We start from the raw sequence: 23,782 nt of genomic DNA on the forward strand, positions 1-23,782 counted from the left end.
GGGGATTGTTACTGACTCGGGTTGATTGTTACTGACACTGGGGGGATTGTTACTGAAACTGGGGGGATTGTTACTGACTCTGGGGGGGACTGTTACTGATTCTGGGGGGGATTGTTTCTGACACTGGGGGGGATTGTTACTGACTCTGGGGGGGATTGTTACTGACTCTGGTGATGATTGTTACTGACACTGGAGTGGATTGTTACTGACACTGGGGGGATTGTTACTGACACTTGTGGGGATTGTTACTGACTCTGGTGGGGTGATTGTTGCAGACAGTGGTGGGGATTGTTTCTGACTCTGGTGGGGGGATTGTTACTGACACTGGGGTGGATTGTTACTGACACTGGGGGGATTGTTACTGACACTGGAGACGATTGTTACTGACAGTGGGGGAAATTCTTACTGACATGGGGGGATAGTTACTGATACTGCGGGGGATCGTTCCTGTCACTGGGGGGGATTGTTACTGACACTGGGGTTTGTTGCTACTGGCATGGGTGGATTGTTACTGACAGTCGCCTTGGGGGGATTGTTACTGACACCGAGCTGGGTGGCATTGTTACTGACACTGGGGGGGATTGTTACTTACACTGGAGGGGATTGTTACTGACACTGGGGGAGATTGTTACTGACATGGGTTAAAGTTAGTGACATCGGGGGGAGTTGTTACTGACAATGGGGTGGGATTGTTACTGACACTAGGGGGGATTCTTACTGACACTGGGGGGATTGTTACTGACACGGGGGGGATTGTTACTGACACTGGAGGCGATTGTTACTGACACTGGGGGAGATTGTTACTGTCATGGGGGGATTGTTACTGACACTGGGGGGGAACGTTACTGACACTGGGGGAGATTGTTTCTGACACTAGGGGTGGTGGATTGTTACTGACACTCGGGGGGGTTTGTTACTGACACTGGGGGAGATTGTTACTGAAACTGGGGGGGATTATTACTGACACTGGGGGTTGTTGTTACTGACACGGGGGAATTGTTACTGACAGTGGGGTTGGGGGGATTGTTTCTGACACTGGACTGGGTGGGATTGTTACTGACAATGGTGGGATTGTTACTGACACTGGGGCGGATTGTTACTGACGCTGTGGGGATTGTTACTGACATGGGGGGTATTGTTACTGCCATTGGGGGGGATTGTTACTGCCATTGGGGGGGGATAGTTACTGAAACTGGGGAGGATTGTTACTGACACTGGGGGGGATTGTAATTCACACTGGGGGGGATTGTTACTGACACTGGGGGAGATTGTTACTGACACGGGGGTTTGTTACTGACATGGGGGAGATTGTTACTGACACTGGGGGGATTGTTACTGACACTGGGAGGGATTTTTACTGACACTGTGGGGATTGTTACTGACACTGGGCCGGGGGAATTGTTACTGACACTGGAGGGGGATTGTTACTGACACTGGGGGGGATTGTTACTGCCACTAGGGGGGGATTGTTACTGACACTAGGGGGAGATTCTTACTGACACTGGGCGGGATTGTTACTGACACTGAGGGGATTGTTACTGACACTGGGGGTGATTGTTACTGACACTGGGGGGGATTGTTACTGACACTGGGTGCGATTGTTACTGACACTGGGGAGATTGTTACTGACACTGGGGGGATTGTTACTTACAATGGGGGGGATTGTTACTGACATGGGGGATTGTTACTGACACGGGGGGGATTGTTACTGTAACTGGAGGAATTGTTACTGACACTGGGGGGATTGTTACTGACAGTGGGGGGGATTGTTACTGACACTGAGGGAGGATTGTTCCTGACACTGGGGGGGGATTGTTACTGACACTGGGGGGGTTGTTGCTGACACTGGGGGGATTGTTCCTGACACTGGGGGTGATTGTGACTGACACTGGGTTCGGCTGTTACTGACATTGGGGGGGATTGTTACTGCCATTGGGGGGGATTGTTACTGGCACAGGGGGGGATTGTTACTGAAACTGGGGGGTGGGTTGCTAATGACACTGGGGGCGATCGTTACTCACATTGGGGGGGAATGTTACTGACACTGGGGGGATTGTTACTGACACTGGCAGGGATTGTTACTGCCACTGGGGTTTGTTGTTACTGACACGTGTGGATTGTTACTGACAGTCGCTTTGGGGGGATTGTTGCTGACACCGAGCTGGGTGGCATTGTTACTGACACTGGGGGGGATTGTTACTGTCACTGGAGGGGATTGTTACTGACACTGGAGGAGGTTGTTACTGACATGGGGGGAATGTTAGTGACACTGGGGAGGTTGTTACTGACAATGGGGTGCGATTGTTACTGACACTGGTGGGGATTCTTACTGACACTGGGGGGAATGTTACTGACACTGGGGGGGCATTGTTACTGACACAGGGGGGATTGTTACTGACACTGGAGGCGATCGTTACTGACTCTGGTGGAGATTGTTACTGTCATGGGGGGATTGTTACTGACACTGGGGGGAACGTTAATGACGCTGGACGGATTGTTACTGACACTGGGGGTGATTGTTACTGACACTGGGGGGGATTGTTACTGACACTGGGGGGAGATTGTGACACTGGGCTGGGGAGGGGGGATTGATCCTGACACTGGGTGTGGATTGTTACTGACACTGGGGGAGATTGTTACTGACACTGGGGGGGATTATTACTGAAACTGGGGGTTGTTGTTACTGACACAGGGGGATTGTTACTGACAGTGGGCTTGGGGGAATTGTTACGGACACTGGACTGGGTGGGATTGTTACTGACACTGGGGGAATTGTTACTGACACTGGGGGGGTTTGTTACTGACACTGGGGGGATTGTTACTGACACTGGGGGGGATTGTTACTGTCACGGGAGTGGATTGTTACTGACACTGGAGGAGATTGTTACTGACATGGGGGGAATGTTAGTGACACTGGGGGGGTTGTTACTGACAATGGGGTGCGATTGTTACTGACACTGGTGGGGATTCTTACTGACACTGGGGGGAATGTTACTGACACTGTGGGGGGGATTGTTACTGACACAGGGGGGATTGTTACTGACACTGGAGGCGATCGTTACTGACCCTGGGGGAGATTGTTACTGTCATGGGGGGATTGTTACTGACACTGGGGGGAACGTTAATGACACTGGACGGATTGTTACTGACACTGGGGGTGATTGTTACTGACACTGGGGGGGGATTGTTACTGACACTGGGGGGAGATTTTGACACTGGGCTGGGGAGGGGGGATTGATCCTGACACTGGGTGCGGATTGTTACTGACACTGGGGGAGATTGTTACTGACACTGGGGGGGATTATTACTGACACTGGGGGTTGTTGTTACTGACACAGGGGGCTTGTTACTGACATTGGGCTTGGGGGGATTGTTATGGACACTGGACTGGGTGGGATTGTTACTGACACTGGGGGAATTGTTACTGACACTGGGGGGGATTGTTACTGACACTGGGGGGATTGTTACTGACACTGGGGGGGATTGTTACTGACACTGGGGGGGTTTGTTACTGACACTTGGGGGGGATTGTTACTGACACTGGGGAGGGGAATTGTGACTGACACTGGTGGGGAGATTGTTACTGACATGGAGGTGGGGGATTGTTACTGACACTGTGGGGATTGTTACTGGCACTGGGGGGGATTGTTACTGACACTGGGGTGGATTGTTTCTGACTCTGGTGCGGGGATTGTTACTGACACTGGGGGGGATTGTTACTGTCGCTGAGGAGATTGTTACTGACACTTGGGGGGATTGTTACTGACTCTGGTGGGCTTACTGACACTGGTGGGGATTGTTACTGACTCTGGTGGGGGGATTGTTACTGACACTGGGCGGGATTTATACTGACACTGGGGGCTTGTTACTGACACTGGAGGTAATTGTTACTGACACTGGGGGAGATTTTTACTGACATGGGGGGGATAGTTACTGACACTGGGGGGAATCGTTACTGACACTGGGGGGGATTGTTACTGACACTGGGGTTTGTTGTTACTGACAGGGGTGGATTGTTACTGACAGTCGTCTTGGGGGGATTGTTACTGACATCGAGCTGGGTGGCATTGTGACTGACACTGGGGGGGATTGTTACTGACACTGGAGGGGATTGGGACTGACACTGGGGGAGATTGTTACTGACATGGGGGGATTGTAAGTGACACTGGGGGGGTTGTTACTGATAATGGGGTGGGATTGTTACTGACACTGGGGGATTCTTACTGACACTGAGGGGTTTGTTACTGACAATGGTGGGGGATTGTTACTGACACAGGGGGGATTGTTACTGACACTGGAGGCGATTGTTACTGACACTGGGGGAGATTGTTACTGTCATGGGGGTTTGTTACTGACACTGGGGGGAAAATTACTGACACTGGGGGGATTGTTACTGACACTGGGGATGGCGGATTGTTACTGACACTGGGTGGGGTTGTTACTGACACTGGAGGAGATTGTTACTGACACTGGGGGGGATTATTACTGACACTGGGGGTTGTTGTTACTGACACGCGGGGATTGTTAATGACAGTGGGCTTGGGGGGATTGTTTCTGACACTGGACTGGGTGGGATTGTTACTGACACTGGAGGGATTGTCACTGACACTGGGGCGGATTGTTACTGACACTGTGGGGATTGTTACTGACACTGGGGGGGATTGTTACTGACACTGGGGGGATTGTTACTGACTCTGGGGGGGACTGTTACTGACTCTGGGGGGATTGTTACTGACACTGGGGGTTATTGTTACTGACACTGGTGGGATTGTTACTGACACGGGGGGGTTTGTTACTGACACTGGGGGGATTGTTACTGACAATGGGGGGATTGTTACTGACACTGGGGGGGATTGTTACTGACACTGGGGGGATTGTTACTGACACTGGGGGGGAAAGTTACTGACACTGGGGGGATTGTTACTGACACTGGGGGGGATTTTTACTGACTCTGGGGGCGATTGCTCTGACACTGGGGGGGATTGTTACTGACACTGGTGGGATTGTTACTGACACTGGAGGGGGGGATTGTTCCTGACACTGGGGGGGATTGTTACTGACACTGGGATGGATTGTTACTGACACTGGGTGGGATTGTTAATGACACGGGTGGGATTGTTACTGACACTGGTGGGGATTGTTACTGACACTGGGGGGTTTGTTAATGACACTGGGGGGATTATTACTGACACTGGGGGGGATTGTTACTGACACGGGGGATTGTTACTGGCACTGGGGGGGGATTGTGACTGACACTGGGGGGGATTATTAATGACGCTGGGGGTATTGTTAATGACACTGGGGGGATTGTTACTGACACTGGTGGTGATTGTTACTGACACTGGGGGGATAGTTACTGACTCGGGTTGGTTGTTACTGACACTGGGGGGATTGTTACTGAAACTGGGGGGATTGTTACTGACTCTGGGGGGGACTGTTACTGATTCTGGGGGGGATTGTTTCTGACACTGGGGGGGATTGTTACTGACTCTGGTGATGATTGTTACTGGCACTGGGGGGGATTGTTACTGACACTGGTGGGGGATTGTTACTGACACTTGTGGGGATTGTTACTGACTCTGGTGGGGTAATTGTTGCTGATACTGGTGGGGATTGTTACTGACTCTGGTGGGGGGATTGTTACTGACACTGGGGGGGATTGTTACTGACACTGGGGGGATTGTTACTGACACTGGAGATGATTGTTACTGACAGTGGGGGAAATTCTTACTGACATGGGGGGATAGTTACTGATACTGCGGGGGATCGTTCCTGAAACTGGGGGGGATTGTTACTGACACTGGGGTTTGTTGCTACTGACATGGGTGGATTGTTACTGACAGTCGCCTTGGGGGGATTGTTACTGACACCGAGCTGGGTGGCATTGTTACTGGCACTGGGGGGGATTGTTACTGACACTGGAGGGGATTGTTACTGACACTGGGGGAGATTGTTACTGACATGGGTTAATGTTAGTGACATCGGGGGGAGTTGTTACTGACAATGGGGTGGGATTGTTACTGACACTAGGGGGGATTCTTACTGACACTGGGGGGATTGTTACTGACGCGGGGGGGATTGTTACTGACACTGGAGGCGATTGTTGCTGACACTGGGGGAGATTGTTACTGTCATGGGGGGATTGTTACTGACACTGGGGGGGAACGTTACTGACACTGGGGGAGATTGTTACTGACACTGGGGGTGGTGGATTGTTACTGACACTCGGGGGAGGTTGTTACTGACACTGGGGGAGGTTGTTACTGACACTGGGGGGGATTATTACTGACACTGGAGGTTGTTGTTACTGACACGGTGGGATTGTTACTGACAGTGGGCTTGGGGGGATTGTTTCTGACACTGGACTGGGTGGGATTGTTACTGACACTGGGGGGATTGTTACTGACACTGGGGCGGATCGTTACTGACACTGTGGGGATTATTACTGACATGGGGGTGATTGTTACTGCCATTGGGGGGGGGGATTGTTACGGCCATTGGGGGGGATAGTTACTGAAACTGGGGAGGATATTACTGACACTGGGGGGGATTGTAACTCACACCGGGGGGGATTGTTACTGACACTGGGGGAGATTGTTACTGACACGGGGGTTTGTTACTGACATGGGGGAGATTGTTACTGACACTGGGGGGATTGTTACTGACACTGGGAGGGATTTTTACTGACACTGTGGGGATTGTTACTGACACTGGGCCGGGGGAATTGTTACTGACAGTGGAGGGGGATTGTTACTGACACTGGGGGGGATTGTTACTGCCACTAGGGGGGGATTGTTACTGACACTAGGGGGAGATTCTTACTGACACTGGGGGGGGTTGTTACTGACACTGAGGGGATTGTTACTGACACTGGGGGTGATTGTTACTGACACTGTGGGGGATTGTTACTGACACTGGGTGCGATTGTTACTGACACTGGGGAGATTGTTACTGACACTGGGGGGATTGTTACTTACAATGGGGGGGGATTGTTACTGACATGGGGGATTGTTACTGACACGGGGGGGATTGTTACTGAAACTGGAGGGATTGTTACTGACACTGGGGGGATTGTTACTGACTGTGGGGGGGATTGTTACTGACACTGAGGGAGGATTGTTCCTGACACTGGGGGGGGATTGTTACTGACACTGGGGGGGTTGTTGCTGACACTGGGGGGATTGTTCCTGACACTGGGGGTGATTGTTACTGACACTGGATCGATTGTTACTGACATTGGGGGAGATTGTTACTGCCATTGGGGGGGATTGTTACTGACACAGGGGGGGGATTGTTACTGAAACTGGGTGGTGGGTTGCTAATGACACTGGGGGCGATCGTTACTCACATTGGGGGGGAATGTTACTGACACTTGGGGGATTGTTACTGACATTGGGGAGGGATTGTTACTGAAACTGGAGTGTTGTTACTGACACTGGGGGCGATTGTTACTCACACTGCGGGGGAATGTTACTGACACTGGGGGGGAATGTAACTGACACTGGGGGGGATTGTTACTGACACTGGGGGTGATTGTTACTGACTCTGGGGGGGATTGTTACTGGCTCTGGGGGGGATTGTTACTGACACTGGGGGTGATTGTTACTGACACTGGGGGGATTGTTACTGACACTGGGGGGGTTTGTAACTGACACTGGGGAGATTGTTACTGACACTGGAAGATTGTTACTGACACTGGGGGGGATTGTTACTGACACTGGGGGGATTGTTACTGACACTGGGGGGGAAAGTTACTGACACTGGGGGGGATTGTTACCGACACTGGGGGGGATTGTTACTGACTCTGGGGGTGATTGTTATTGACACTGGGGGGGATTGTTACTGACACTGGTGGGATTGTTACTGACACTGGGGGGATTGTTAATGACACTGGGCGGATTGTTACTGACACTGGGGGGGATTGTTACTGACAAGGGGGGATTGTTACTGGCACTGGGGGGGATTGTTACTGACACTGGGGGGGATTGTTAATGACATTGGGGGGATTGTTAATGACACTGGGGGATTGTTACTGACACTGGGGGGGATTGTTACTGACACTGGGGGGGATTGTTACTGGCATTGGGGGTGATTGTTACTGACACTGGGGGCATTGTTACTGACTCGGTTTAATTGTTACTGACACTGGGGGGGATTGTTACTGAGACTGGGGGGGATTGTTACTGACTCTGGGGGGGATTGTTACTGATTCTGGGGGAATTGTTTCTGACACTGGGGGGGGATTGTTACTGACTCTGGTGTTGATTGTTACTGACACTGGGGGGGATTGTTACTGACACTGGGGGCGATTGTTACTGACACTGGTGTGGACTGTTACTGACACTTGGGGGGATTGTTACTGACTCTGGTGGGGTGATTGTTACTGACACTGGTGGGGATTGTTACTGACACTGGGGTGATTGTTCCTGACACTGCAGCCAATTGTTACTGACACTGGGGGAGATTGTTACTTACTTGGGGGGATTGTTACTGACACTGGGGGGGATCGTTACTGACACTGGGGGGGATTGTTACTGACACTGGGGTTTGTTGTAACTGACACAGGTGGATTGTTACTGACAGTCACCTTGGGGGGATTGTTACTGACACTCGAGCTGGGTGGCATTGTTACTGACTCTGGGGGGGATTGTTACAGACTCTGGGGGGGATTGTTACTGACACGGGGGGGATTGTGACTGAAACTGGGGGGATTGTTACTGACACTGTGAGGGTCTGTTACTGACACTGGGCGGATTGTTACTGACACTGGGGGATTGTTACTGACACTGGGGGGGAAAGTTACTAACACTGGGGGGGTTGTTACTGACACTGGTGGGGATTGTTACTGACTCTGGTGGGGGGATTGTTACTGACAGTGGAGGGGGATCGTTACTGACACTGGCGGGGATTGTTACTGCCACTGGGGTTTGTTGTTACTGACAGGGGTGGATTGTTACTGACAGTCGCTTTGGGAGGATTGTTGCTGACACCGAGCTGGGTGGCATTGTTACTGACACTGGGGGGGATTGTTACTGTCACTGGAGGGGATTGTTACTGACACTGGAGGAGATTGTTACTGACATGGGGGGAATGTTAGTGACACTGGGGAGGTTGTTCCTGACAATGGGGTGCGATTGTTACTGACACTGGTGGGGATTCTTACTGACACTGGGGGGAATGTTACTGACACTGGGGGGGGGGATTGTTACTGACACAGGGGGGATTGTTACTGACACTGGAGGCGATCGTTACTGACCCTGGGGGAGATTGTTACTGTCATGGGGGGATTGTTACTGACACTGGGGGGAACGTTAATGACACTGGACGGATTGTTACTGACACTGGGGGTGATTGTTACTGACACGGGGGGGATTGTTACTGACACTGGGGGGAGATTGTGACACTGGGCTGGGGAGGGGGGATTGATCCTGACACTGGGTGCGGATTGTTACTGACACTGGGGGAGATTGTTACTGACACTGGGGGGGATTATTACTGACACTGGGGGTTCTTGTTACTGACACAGGGGGATTGTTACTGACAGTGGGCTTGGGGGGATTGTTACGGACACTGGACTGGGTGGGATTGTTACTGACACTGGGGGAATTGTTACTGACACTGGGGGGGATTGTTACTGACACTGGGGGGATTGTTACTGGCACTGGGGGGGATTGTTACTGTCACTGCAGGGGATTGTTACTGACACTGGAGGAGATTGTTACTGACATGGGGGGAATGTTAGTGACACTGGGGGGGTTGTTACTGACAATGGGGTGCGATTGTTACTGACACTGGTGGGGATTCTTACTGACACTGGGGGGAATGTTACTGACACTGGGGGGGGGATTGTTACTGACACAGGGGGGATTGTTACTGACACTGGAGGCGATCGTTACTCACCCTGGGGGAGATTGTTACTTTCATGGGGGGATTGTTACTGACACTGGGGGGAACGTTAACGACACTGGACGGATTGTTACTAACACTGGGGGTGATTGTTACTGACACTGGGGGGCATTGTTACTGACACTGGGGGGAGATTGTGACACTGGGCTGGGGAGGGGGGATTGATCCTGACACTGGGTGCGGATTGTTACTGACACTGGGGGAGATTGTTACTGACACTGGGGGGGATTATTACTGACACTGGGGGTTGTTGTTACTGACACAGGGGGATTGTTACTGACAGTGGGCTTGGGGGGATTGTTACGGTCACTGGACTGGGTGGGATTGTTACTGACACTGGGGGAATTGTTACTGACACTGGGGGGGATTGTTACTGACACTGGGGGGATTGTTACTGACACTGGGGGGGATTGTTACTGACACTTGGGGGGGATTGTTACTGACACTGGGGAGGGGAATTGTTACTGACACTGGTGGGGAGATTGTTACTGACATGGAGGTGGGGGATTGTTACTGACACTGTGGGGATTGTTACTGACACTGGGGGGGATTGTTACTGACACTGGGGTGGATTGTTACTGACTCTGGTGGGGCGATTGTTACTGACACTGGGGGGGGATTGTTACTGACTCTGGTGCGGGGATTGTTACTGACACTGGGGGGGATTGTTACTGACACTGAGGGGATTGTTACTGACACTTGGGGGTATTGTTACTGACTCTGGTGGGTTTACTGACACTGGTGGGGATTGTTACTGACTCTGGTGGGGGGATTGTTACTGACACTGGGGGGATTGTTGCTGACACTGGGGGGATTGCTCCTGACACTTGGGGTGATTGTTACTGACACTGGGGGCGATTGTTACTGATATTGGAGGGGATTGTTACTGCCATTGGGGGGGATTGTTACTGACACGGGGGGCATGTTACTGACACTGGGGGGGATTGTTACTGACTCGGGGGGATTGTTACTGACTCTGGGGGGGATTGTTACTGACGCTAGGGGGATTGTTACTGACACTGGGGGGGTTTATTACTGACACTGGGGGGATTGTTACTGACACTGGGGGATTGTTACTGACACTAGGGCGGATTGTTACTGACAGTGGGCGGATTGTTACTGACACGGGGGGGGCAAGTTACTGACACTGGGGGGGATTGTTACTGACACTGGGGGGGATTGTTACTGACTCTGGGGGCGATTGTTACTGACACTGGGGGGATTGTTACTGACACTGGTGGGATTGTTACTGACACTGGGGGGGATTGTTACACACACTGGGGGAGAATTGTTACTGACACATGGGGGGGATTGTTACTGACTGGGGGGGATCGTTACTGACACTGGGGGGATTGTTACTGACACTGGGGGGGATTGTTACTGACACTGGGGGGGATTGTTACTGGCACTGGGGGGGATAGTTACTGACACTGGGGGGGGTTTGTTAATGACACTGGGGTGACTGTTAGTGACAGTGGGGGGATTGTTACTGACACTGGGGGGGATTGTTACTGACACTGGGGGGGATTGTTACTGGCACTGGGCGTGATTGTTACTGACACTGGGGGTATTGTTACTGACACTGGGGGGATTGTTACAGACTCTGGGGGGGATTGTTACTGATTCTGGGGAGGATTGTTACTGACACTGGGGGGGATTGTTACTGACTCTGGGGTTGATTGTTGCTGACACTGGGGGGGATTGTTACTGACACTGGGCGGGATTGTTACTGACACTGGGGGGGATTGTTACTGACACTTGGGGGATTGTTACTGACACTGGCGGGATTGTTATTGACACTGGGCGGGGATTGTTACTGACACTGGGGGAGGATTGTTCCTGACACGGGGTGTGGGATTGTTAATGACACTGGTGGAATTGTTGCTGACACTGGGGGGATTGTTCCTGACACTGGGGGTGACTGTTACTGACACTGGGGGCGATTGTTACTGATATTGGGGGGATTGTTACTGCCATTGGGGGGGGATTGTTACTGACACAGGGGGGGGATTGTTACTGAAACTGGGGGGTGGGTTGTTAATGACACTGGGGGCAATTGTTACTCACACTGGGGGGGAATGTTACTGACACTGGGGGGATTGTTACTGACACTGGGGAGGGATTATTACTGAAACTGAGGGTGTTGTTACTGACACTGGGGTCGATTGTTACTCACACTGCGGGGGAATGTTGCTGAGACTGGGGGGGAATGTTTCTGACACTGGGGTGGATTGTTACTGAAACTGGGGGGGATTGTTACTGACTCTGGGGGTGATTGTAAGTGACTCTGAGGGGGATTGTTACTGACACTGGGAGGGATTGTTACTGACACTGGGGAAGAATTGTTACTGACACTGGGGGGGGGGATTATTACTGACACTGGGGGGGATTGTTACTGACACTGGGGGGATTGTTACTGACCCTGTGGGGGGATTGTTACTGACACTGGGGTGGATTGTTACTGACACTGGGGGGTTTGTTAATGAAACGGATGGGATTGTTACTGACACTGGTGGGGATTGTTACTGACACTGGGGGGATTGATAATGACACTGGGGGGATTGTTACTGACAGTGGGGGGATTGTTACTTACACTGGGGGGGATTGTTACTCGCACTGGGGGGATTGTTACTGACATTGGGGGGGATTGTTTTTGCCATTGGAGGGGGATTGTTACTGACACAGGTGGGGTATTGTTACTGAAACTGGGGGTGGGTTGTTACTGACACTGGGGGAAAATGTTACTCACACTGGGGGGGAATGTTACTGACACTGGGGGGATTGTTACTGACACTGGGGAGGGACTGTTACTGAAACTGGGGAGTTTGTTACTGACACTGGGGGTGATTGTTACTCACACTGCAGGGGAATGTTACTGACACTGGGGGGGAATGTTACTGACACTGGGGGGGGATTGTTACTGATACTGGGGGGGATTGTTACTGACTCTGGCGGGGATTGTTACTGACTTAGGGGGGTATTGTTACTGACACTGGGGGGATTGTTACTGACACTGGGGGGATTGTTACTGACACTGGGGGTGTTTGCTTCTGACACTGGGGGGATTGTTACTGACACTGGGGGGCTTGTTACTAACACTGGGGGGGTTGTTACTGACACTGGGCGGGAAAGTTACTGACACTGGGTGGATTGTTAATGACACTGGGGGGGATTGTTACTGACTCTGGGGGCGATTGTTACTGACACTGGGGGGATTGTTACTGACACTGGTGGGATTGTTACTGACACTGGGGCGGATTGTTACTGACACTGGGGGAGAATTGTTACTGACACCGGGGGTGGATTGTTACTGACACTGGGGGGGATTGTTACTGACACTGGGCAGGATTGTTACTGACGCTGGGGGGATTGTTACTGACACTGGGGGGGTTTATTACTGACACTGGGGGGATTGTTACTGACACTGGGGGGATTGTTACTGACACTAGGGCGGATTGTTACTGACACTGGGGGGATTGTTACTGACATGGGGGGGGCAAGTTACTGACACTGGGGGGGATTGTTACTGACACTGGGGGGGATTGTTACTGACTCTGGGGGCGATTGTTACTGACACTGGGGGGGATTGTTACTGACACTGGTGGGATTGTTACTGACACTGGGGGGGATTGTTACACACACTGGGGGAGAATTGTTACTGACACATGTGTGGGATTGTTACTGACTGGGGGGGAGCGTTACTGACATTGGGGGGATTGTTACTGACACGGGGGGATTGTTACTGACACTGGGGGGGATTGTTACTGGCACTGGGGGGGATTGTTACTGACACTGGGGGGGATTGTTAATGACACTGGGGTGACTGTTAGTGACAGTGGGGGGATTGTTACTGACACTGGGGTGGATTGTTACTGACACTGGGGGGATTGTTACTGGCACTGGGCGTGATTGTTACTGACACTGGGGGTATTGTTACTGACACTGGGGGGATTGTTACAGACTCTGGGGGGGATTGTTACTGATTCTGGGGAGGATTGTTACTGACACTGGGGGGGATTATTACTGACTCTGGGGTTGATTGTTGCTGACACTGGGGGGGACTGTTACTGACACTGGGCGGGATTATTACTGACACTGGGGGGGATTGTTACTGACACTGGGGGGGATTGTTACTGACACTGGGGGGATTGTTATTGACACTGGGGGGGGATTGTTACTGACACTGGGGGAGGATTGTTCCTGACACGGGGTGGGGGATTGTTACTGACACTGGGGGAATTGTTGCTGACACTGGGGGGATTGTTCCTGACACTGGGGGTGACTGTTACTGACACTGGGGGCGATTGTTACTGATATTGGGGGGGATTGTTACTGCCATTGGGGGGGGATTGTTACTGACACAGGGGGGGATTGTTACTGAAACTGGGGGGTGGGTTGTTAATGACACTGGGGGCAATTGTTACTCACACTGGGGGGGAATGTTACTGACACTGGGGGGATTGTTACTGACACTGGGGAGGGATTGTTACTGAAACTGGGGGTGTTGTTACTGACACTGGGGTCGATTGTTACTCACACTGCGGGGGAATGTTCCTGAGACTGGGGGGGAATGTTTCTGACACTGGGGTGGATTGTTACTGAAACTGGGGGGGATTGTTACTGACTCTGGGGGTGATTGTAAGTGACTCTGAGGGGGATTGTTACTGACACTGGGGGGGATTGTTACTGACACTGGGGAAGAATTGTTACTGACAATGGGGGGGATTATTACTGACACTGGGGGGGATTGTTACTGACACTGGGGGGGATTGTAACTGACACTGTGGGGGGATTGTTACTGACACTGGGGTGGATTGTTACTGACACTGGGGGGGGATTGTTAATGAATCGGATGGGATTGTTACTGACACTGGTGGGGATTGTTACTGACACCGGGGGTGGATTGTTACTGACACTGGGGGGGATTGTTACTGACACTGGGGGGGTTTGTTTCTGACACTGGGGGGGATTGTTCCTTACACTGGGGGGATTGTTACTGACACTGGGGGGATTGTTAATTACAATGTGGGGGATTGTTACTGACACTGGGGGGGTTTGTCATTGACACTGGGGGGGATTGTTACTGACACTGGGGGGGATTGTTACTGACACTGGGGGGATTGTTACTGACGCTGGGGGGGATTGTAACTGACACTGGGGAGGAATTTTCCTGACACCGTGGGGGGGGGGTTGTTACTGACACAGGGGATTGTTGCTGACACTGGGGGGATTGTTCCTGACACTGGGGGGAATGTTCCTGACACTGGGGGGCTTGTTACTGACACTGGGGGCGATTGTTACTCACACTGCGGGGGAATGTTACTGACACTGGGGGGGGAATGTTACTGACACTGGGGGGATTGTTACTGACACTGGTGGGGATTGATACTGACTCTGGGGGGGCTTGTTACTGATTCTGGAGGGGAATGTTACTGACACTGGGGGGGATTGTTACTGACACTGGGGGGATTGTTACTGACACTGGGGGGTTTGTTATTGACACTGGGGGGATGGTTACTGACACTGGGGGTGAAAGTTACTGACACTGGGGGTATGGTTACTGACACTGGGGTGGATTGTTACTGACTCTGGGGGCGATTGTTACTGACACTGTGGGGGATTATTACTGACACTGGTGGGATTGTTACTGACACTGGGTGGGATTGTTACTGACACTGCGGGGATTGTTACTGACTCGGGTTAAATGTTACTGACACTGGGGGGGATTGTTACTGACACTGGGGGGATTGTTACTGACTCGGGGGGGATTGTTACTGATTCTGGGGGAGTTGTTACTGACACTGGGGGGGATTGTTACTGGCTCTGGGTTTGATTGTTACTGACACTGGGGGCGATTGTGACTGACACTGCGGGGATTGTTACTGACTCGGGTTAAATGTTACTGACACTGGGGGGAGATTGTTACTGACATGGGGGGATTGTTACTGACACTGGGGGGGATTGTTACTGACACTGAGGGGATTGTTACTAATATTGGGGGGATTGTTACTGACACTGGGGGTGGATTGCTACAGACACTGGGGTGTATTGTTACTGACACTGGGGGGGATTGTTACTGACTCGGGGGGGATTGTTACTGATTCTGGGGGGATTGTTACTGACTCTGGGGGGATTGTTACTGACACTGGGGGGGATTGTTACTGACACTGGGGGGATTGTTACTGAAACTGGGGGGGTTTGTTACTGACACTGGGGGGATTGTTACTGACAGTGGGGGGATTGTTACTGACACTAGGGCGGATTGTTACTGACACTGGGGGGATTGTTACTGACAGTGGGGGGGAAGTTACTGACACTGTTGGGGATTGTTACTGACACTGGGGGGGATTGTTACTGACTCTGGTGGCGATTGTTACTGACACTGGGGGGGATTGTTACTGACACTGGTGGGATTGTTACTGACACTGGGGGGGATTGTTACTGACACCAGGGGAGAATTGTTACTGACACCGGGGGGGGGGGATTGTTACTGACACTGGGGCGGGTCGTTACTGACACTGGGGGGATTATTACTGACACTGGGGGGGGATTGGTACTGACACTGGGGTGGATTGTTACTGGCACTGGGGGGATTGTTACTGACACTGGGGGGATTGTTAATGACACTGGGGGGATTGTTAATGACACTGTGGGGATTGTAACTGACACTGGGGGGGATTGTTACTGACACTGTGGGGGATTGTTTCTGGCACTGGGGGTGAATGTTACTGACACTGGGGGGATTGTTACTGACACTGGGGGGATTGTTACAGACTCTGGGGGGGATTGTTACTGATTCTGGGGAGGATTGTTACTTACACGGGGGGGATTGTTACTGACTCTGGGGTTGATTGTTACTGACACTGGGGTGGATTGTTTCTGACACTGGGGGGATTGTTACTGACACTGGGGGGATTGTTACTGACACTAGGGCAGATTGTAACTGACACTGGGGGGATTGTTCCTGACACTGGGGGGGAAAGTTACTGACACTGGGGGGGATTGTTACTGACACTGGGGGGGATTGTTACTGACTCTGGGGGCGATTGTTACTGACACTGGGGGGGATTGTTACTGACACTGGTCGGATTGTTACTGACACGGGGTGGGATAGTTACTGACACTGGGGGAGAATTGTTACTGACACCGGGGGGGGGGGTTGTTACTGACACTGGGGGGGATCGTTACTGACACTGTGGGGATTGTTACTGACACTGGGGGGGATTGTTACTGACACTGGAGGGGGATTGTTACTGACACTGGGGGGATTGTTACTGGCACTGGGTGGGATTGTTACTGACACTGGGGGGGATTGTTCATGACACTGGGGGGATTGTTAATGATACTGGGGGGATTGTTACTGGCACTGGGGGAGATTGTTACTGACACTGGGGGGGATTGTTACTGACACGGGGGGGATTGTTACTGACACTGGGGGGGATTGTTACTGACACTGGGGGAGAATTGTTACTGACACCGGGGGGGATTGTTACTGAAACTGGGGGGGATTGTTACTGACACTGGGGGGGATTGTTACTGACACTGCGGGGATTGTTATTGACTCGGGTTGATTGTTACTGACACTGGGGGGGATTGTTACTGACACTGGGGGGATTGTTACTGACTCGGGGGGGGATTGTTACTGATTCTGGGGGAGTTGTTACTGACACTGGGGGGGATTGTTACTGGCTCTGGGTTTGATTGTTACTGACACTGGGGGCGATTGTGACTGACACGGGGGGAGATTGTTACTGACATGGGGGGATTGTTACTGACACTGGGGGGGATTGTTACTGACACTGAGGGGATTGTTACTAATATTGGGTGGATTGTTACTGACACTGGGGGAGGATTGCTACAGACACTGGGGGGGTATTGTTACTGACACTGGGGGGGATTGTTACTGACTCGGGGGGGATTGTTACTGATTCTGGGGGGATTGTTACTGACTCTGGGGGGATTGTTACTGACACTGGGGGGGATTGTTACTGACACTGGGGGGATTGTTACTGAAACTGGGGGGGTTTGTTACTGACACTGGGGGGATTGTTACTGACAGTGGGGGGTTTGTTACTGACACTAGGGCGGATTGTTACTGACACTGGGGGGATTGTTACTGACAGTGGGGGGGAAGTTACTGACACTGTTGGGGATTGTTACTGACACTGGGGGGGATTGTTACTGACTCTGGTGGCGATTGTTACTGACACTGGGGGGGATTGTTACTGACACTGGTGGGATAGTTACTGACACTGGGGGGGATTGTTACTGACACCGGGGGAGAATTGTTACTGACACCGGGGGGGCGTTTGTTACTGACACTGGGGCGGGTCGTTACTGACACTGGGGGGATTATTACTGACACTGGGGGGGGATTGGGACTGACACTGGGGTGGATTGTTACTGGCACTGGGGGGATTGTTACTGACACTGGGGGGGATTGTTAATGACACTGGGGGGATTGTTAATGACACTGGGGGGATTGTAACTGACACTGGGGGGGATTGTTACTGACACTGTGGGGGATTGTTTCTGGCACTGGGGGTGAATGTTACTGACACTGGGGGGATTGTTACTGACACTGGGGGGATTGTTACAGACTCTGGGGGGGATTGTTACTGATTCTGGGGAGGATTGTTACTTACACGGGGGGGATTGTTACTGACTCTGGGGTTGATTGTTACTGACACTGGGGTGGATTGTTTCTGACACTGGGGGGATTGTTACTGACACTGGGGGGATTGTTACTGACACTAGGGCAGATTGTAACTGACACTGGGGGGATTGTTCCTGACACTGGGGGGGAAAGTTACTGACACTGGGGGGGATTGTTACTGACACTGGGGGGGATTGTTACTGACTCTGGGGGCGATTGTTACTGACACTGGGGGGGATTGTTACTGACACTGGTCGGATTGTTACTGACACGGGGTGGGATAGTTACTGACACTGGGGGAGAATTGTTACTGACACCGGGGGGGGGGGTTGTTACTGACACTGGGGGGGATCGTTACTGACACTGTGGGGATTGTTACTGACACTGGGGGGGATTGTTACTGACACTGGAGAGGGATTGTTACTGACACTGGGGGGATTGTTACTGGCACTGGGTGGGATTGTTACTGACACTGGGGGGGATTGTTCATGACACTGGGGGGATTGTTAATGACACTGGGGGGATTGTTACTGACACTGGGGGAGATTGTTACTGACACTGGGGGGGATTGTTACTGACACGGGGGGGATTGTTACTGACACTGGGGGGGATTGTTACTGACACTGGGGGAGAATTGTTACTGACACCGGGGGGGATTGTTACTGAAACTGGGGGGGATTGTTACTGACACTGGGGGGGATTGTTACTGACACTGGGGGGCGGGATAGTTAATGACACTGGGGAGGTTTGTTACTGACACTGGGTGGGGATTGTTAATGACACAGGTGTGATTGTTACTGACACTGGGGGGGATTGTCAGTGACACTGGGGGGATTGTTAATGACACTGGGGGGATTGTTACTAACACTGTGGGGGATTGTTACTGACACTGGGGGGGATTGTTACTGGCACTTGGGGGGGCTTGTTACTGACACTGGGGGAGGATTGTTCCTGACACTGGCGGGGGCGGGATTGTTACAGACACTGGGGGGATTGTTGCTGACACTGGGGGGATTGTTCCTGACACTGGGGGTGTTTGTAACTGACACGGGGGGGATTGTTACTGAGACTGGGGGGTGGATTGTTACTGACACTGGGGGTGATTGTTACTCACACTGGGTGGGATGTTACTGACACTGGGGGGATTGTTACTGACACTGGGGAGGGATTGTTACTGAAACTGGGGGGTTGTTACTGACACTGGGGTCAATTGTTACTCACACTGCGGGGGAATGTTACTGACACTGGGGGGAATGTTACTGACACTGGGGGGGGTTGTTACTGAAACTGGGGGGGATTGTTACTGCCTCTGGGGGCGATTGTTACTGACACGGGGGGGTTGTTACTGACACTGTTGGGATTGTTACTGACACTGGGGGAATTGTTTCTGACACTGGGGGGATTGTTACTGACACTGGGGGGGATTGTTACTGACACCAGGGGAGGATTGTCCCTGACACTGGGTGGGGGGATTGTTACTGACACTGGGGGGATTGTTGCTGACACTGGGGGAATTGCTCCTGACACTCGGGGTGATTGTTACTGACACTGGGGGCGATTGTTACTGACATTGGGGGGAATTGTTAGTGCCATTGGGGGGGGATTGTTACTGACACGGGGGGGGGGAATGTTACTGAAACTGAGGGGTGGGTTGTTACTGACACTGGGGGCGATTGTTACTCACACTGGGAAGGAATGTTACTGACACTGGGGGGATTGTTACTGACACTGAGGAGGGATGGTTACTGAAACTGGGGAGGTTGTTACTGACACCGGGGGCGATTGTTACTCACACTGCAGGGGAATGTTACTGACACTGGGGGGGAATGTTACTGACACTGGGGGGGGATTGTTACTGACACTGGGGGGGATTGTTACTGACTCAGGGGGATTGTTACTGACTCTGGGGGGGATTGTTACTGACACTGGGGGGATTGTTACTGACACGGGGGGGTTTTGTTACTGACACTGGGGGGATTGTTACTGACACTGGGGGGATTGTTACTGACACTGGGGCGGATTGTTACTGACACTGGGGGGATTGTCACTGACACGGGGGGGCAAGTTACTGACACTGGGGGGTATTGTTACTGGCACTGGGGGGGATTGTTACTGACTCTGGGGGCGATTGTTACTGACACTGGGGGGGATTGCTACTGACACTGGTGGGATTGTTACTGACACTGGGGGAATTGTTACACACACTGGGGGAGAATTGTTACTGACACATGGGGGGGATTGTTACTGACACTGGGGGGGATCGTTACTGACACTGGGGGGATTGTTACTGACACTGGGGGAGATTGTTACTGACAGTGGGGGGGATTGTTACTGGCACTGGGGGGGATTGTTACTGACACTGGGGGGGATTGTTAATGACACTGGGGGGACTGTTAATGACACTGCGGGGATTGTTACTGACACTGGGGGGATTGTTACTGACACTGCGGGGGATTGTTACTGGCACTGGGGGTGATTGTTACTGACACTGGGGGTATTGTTACTGACACTGGGGGTATTGTTACAGACCCTGGGGGGGATTGTTACTGATTCTGGGGAGGATTGTTACTGACACTGGGGGGGATTGTTACTGACTCTGGGATTGATTGTTACTGACACTGGGGGGGATTGTTACTGACACTGGGGGGGATTGTTACTGACACTGGGGGGTATTGTGACTGACACTAGGGGGGATTGTTACTGACACTGGTGGGATTGTTATTGGCACTGGGGGGGATTGTTACTGACACTGGGGGAGGATTGTTCCTGACACGGGGTGGGGGATTGTTACTGACACTGGGGGGATTGTTGCTGACACTGGGGGGATTGTTCCTGACACTGGGGGTGATTGTTACTGGCACTGGGGGCGATTGTTACTGACATTGGGGGGTATTGTTACTGCCATTGGGGGGGGATTGTTACTGACACAGGGGGGGATTGTTACTGAAACTGGGGGGTAGGTTGTTAATGACACTGGGGGCTATTGTTACTCACACTGGGGGGAATGTTACTGACACAGGGGGGATTGTTACTGACACTGGGGAGGGATTGTTACTGAAACTGGGGGGGGGGTTGTTACTGACACTGGGGTCGATTGTTACTCACACTGCGGGGGAATGTTGCTGAGACTGGGGGGGAATGTTACTGACACTGAGGTGGATTGTTACTGAAACTGGGGGGGATTGTTACTGACTCTGGGGGTGATTGTAAGTGACTCTGAGGGGGATTGTTACTGACACTGGGGGGGATTGTTACTGACACAGGGGGTGATTGTTACTGACACTGGGGGGGATTGTTACTGACACTGGGGGAGAATTGTTACTGACACCGGGGGGGGATTGTTACTAAGACTGGGGGGGATTGTTACTGACACTGGGGGGGGATAGTTACTGATACTGGGGAGGTTTGTTACTGACACTGTGTGGGGATTGTTAATGACACAGGTGTGATTGTTACTGACACTGGGGGGGATTGTCACTGACACTGGGGGGATTGTTAATGACAATGGGGGGATTGTTACTAACACTGGGGGGGATTGTTACTGACACTGGGGGGGATTGTTACTGGCACTGGGGGGGATTGTTACTGACACTGAGGGGGATTGTTAATGACACTGGGGGGATTGTTAATGACACTGGGGGGACTGTTACTGACACTGGGGGGATTGTTACTGACACGGAGGGGGATAGTTACTGACATTGGGTGGATTGTTACTGACACTGGGGGGATTGTTACTGACACTGGGGGGATTGTTACTTACAATGGGGGGGATTGTTACTGACACTGGGGGCGATTGTTACTGACACTTGGGGGGGATTGTTCCTGACACTGGGGGAGGATTGTTCCTGACACTGGCGGGGGGGGGGGATTGTTACAGACACTGGGGGGATTGTTGCTGACACTGGGGGGATTGTTCCTGACACTGGGGGTGATTGTAACTGACACGGGGGGATTGTTGCTGAAACTGGGGTTTGGATTGTTACTGACACTGGGGGTGATTGTTACTCACACTGGGGGGGAATGTTACTGACACTGGGGGGATTGTTACTGACACTGGGGAGGGATTGTTACTGAAACTGGGGGGGTTGTTACTGACACTGGGGGCAATTGTTACTCACACTGCGGGGGAATGTTACTGACACTGGGGGGAATGTTACTGACACTGGGGGGGGTTGTTACTGAAACTGGGGGGGATTGTTACTGACTCTGGGGGCGATTGTTACTGACACGGGGGGGTTGTTACTGACACTGGTGTGATTGTTACTGACACTGGGGGAATTGTTACTGACACTGGGGGGGTTGTTACTGACACTGGGGGGGATTGTTACTTACAATGGGGGGGATTGTTACTGACACTGCGGGGGATTGTTACTGATACTGGGGGGGATTGTTACTGACACTGGGGGGATTGTTACTGACACTGGGGGGGATTGTTACTGACACCGGGGGAGGATTGTTCCTGACACGGGGGGGGGGATTGTTACTGACACTGGGGGGATTGTTGCTGACACTGGGGGGATTGTTACTCACACTGGGGGCGATTGTTACTGACACTGGGGGCGATTGTTACTGACATTGGGGGGGATTGTTACTGCCATTGGGGGGATTGTTACTGACACGGGGGGGGGAATGTTACTGAAACTGGGGGGTGGGTTGTTACTGACACTGGGGGCGATTGTTACTCACACTGGGGAGGAATGTTACTGACACTGGGGGGATGGTTACTGACACTGAGGAGGGATGGTTACTGAAACTGGGGGTGTTGTTACTGACACCGGGGGCGATTGTTACTCACACTGCAGGGGAATGTTACTGACACTGGGGGGGAATGTTACTGACACTGGGGGGGGATTGTTACTGACACTGGGGGGGATTGTTACTGACTCGGGGGGATTGTTACTGACTCTGGGGGGGATTGTTACTGACACTGGAGGGATTGTTACTGACACTGGGGGGGTTTGTTACTGACACTGGGGGGATTGTTACTAACACTGGGGGGATTGTTACTGACACTAGGGCGGATTGTTACTGACACTGGGGGGATTGTTACTGACAAGGGGGTGCAAGTTACTGACACAGGGGGGGATTGTTACTGACTCTGGGGGCGATTGTTACTGACACTGGGGGGGATTGTTACTGACACTGGTGGGATTGTTACTGACACTGGGGGGGATTGTTACACACACTGGGGGAGAATTGTTACTGACACTTGGGGGGGAT

This window comes from Somniosus microcephalus, chromosome 9, assembly GCF_052327205.1.
Source record: "Somniosus microcephalus isolate GS21.2 chromosome 9, FLI_Smic_1.0, whole genome shotgun sequence".
Taxonomy (NCBI): domain Eukaryota; kingdom Metazoa; phylum Chordata; class Chondrichthyes; order Squaliformes; family Somniosidae; genus Somniosus; species Somniosus microcephalus.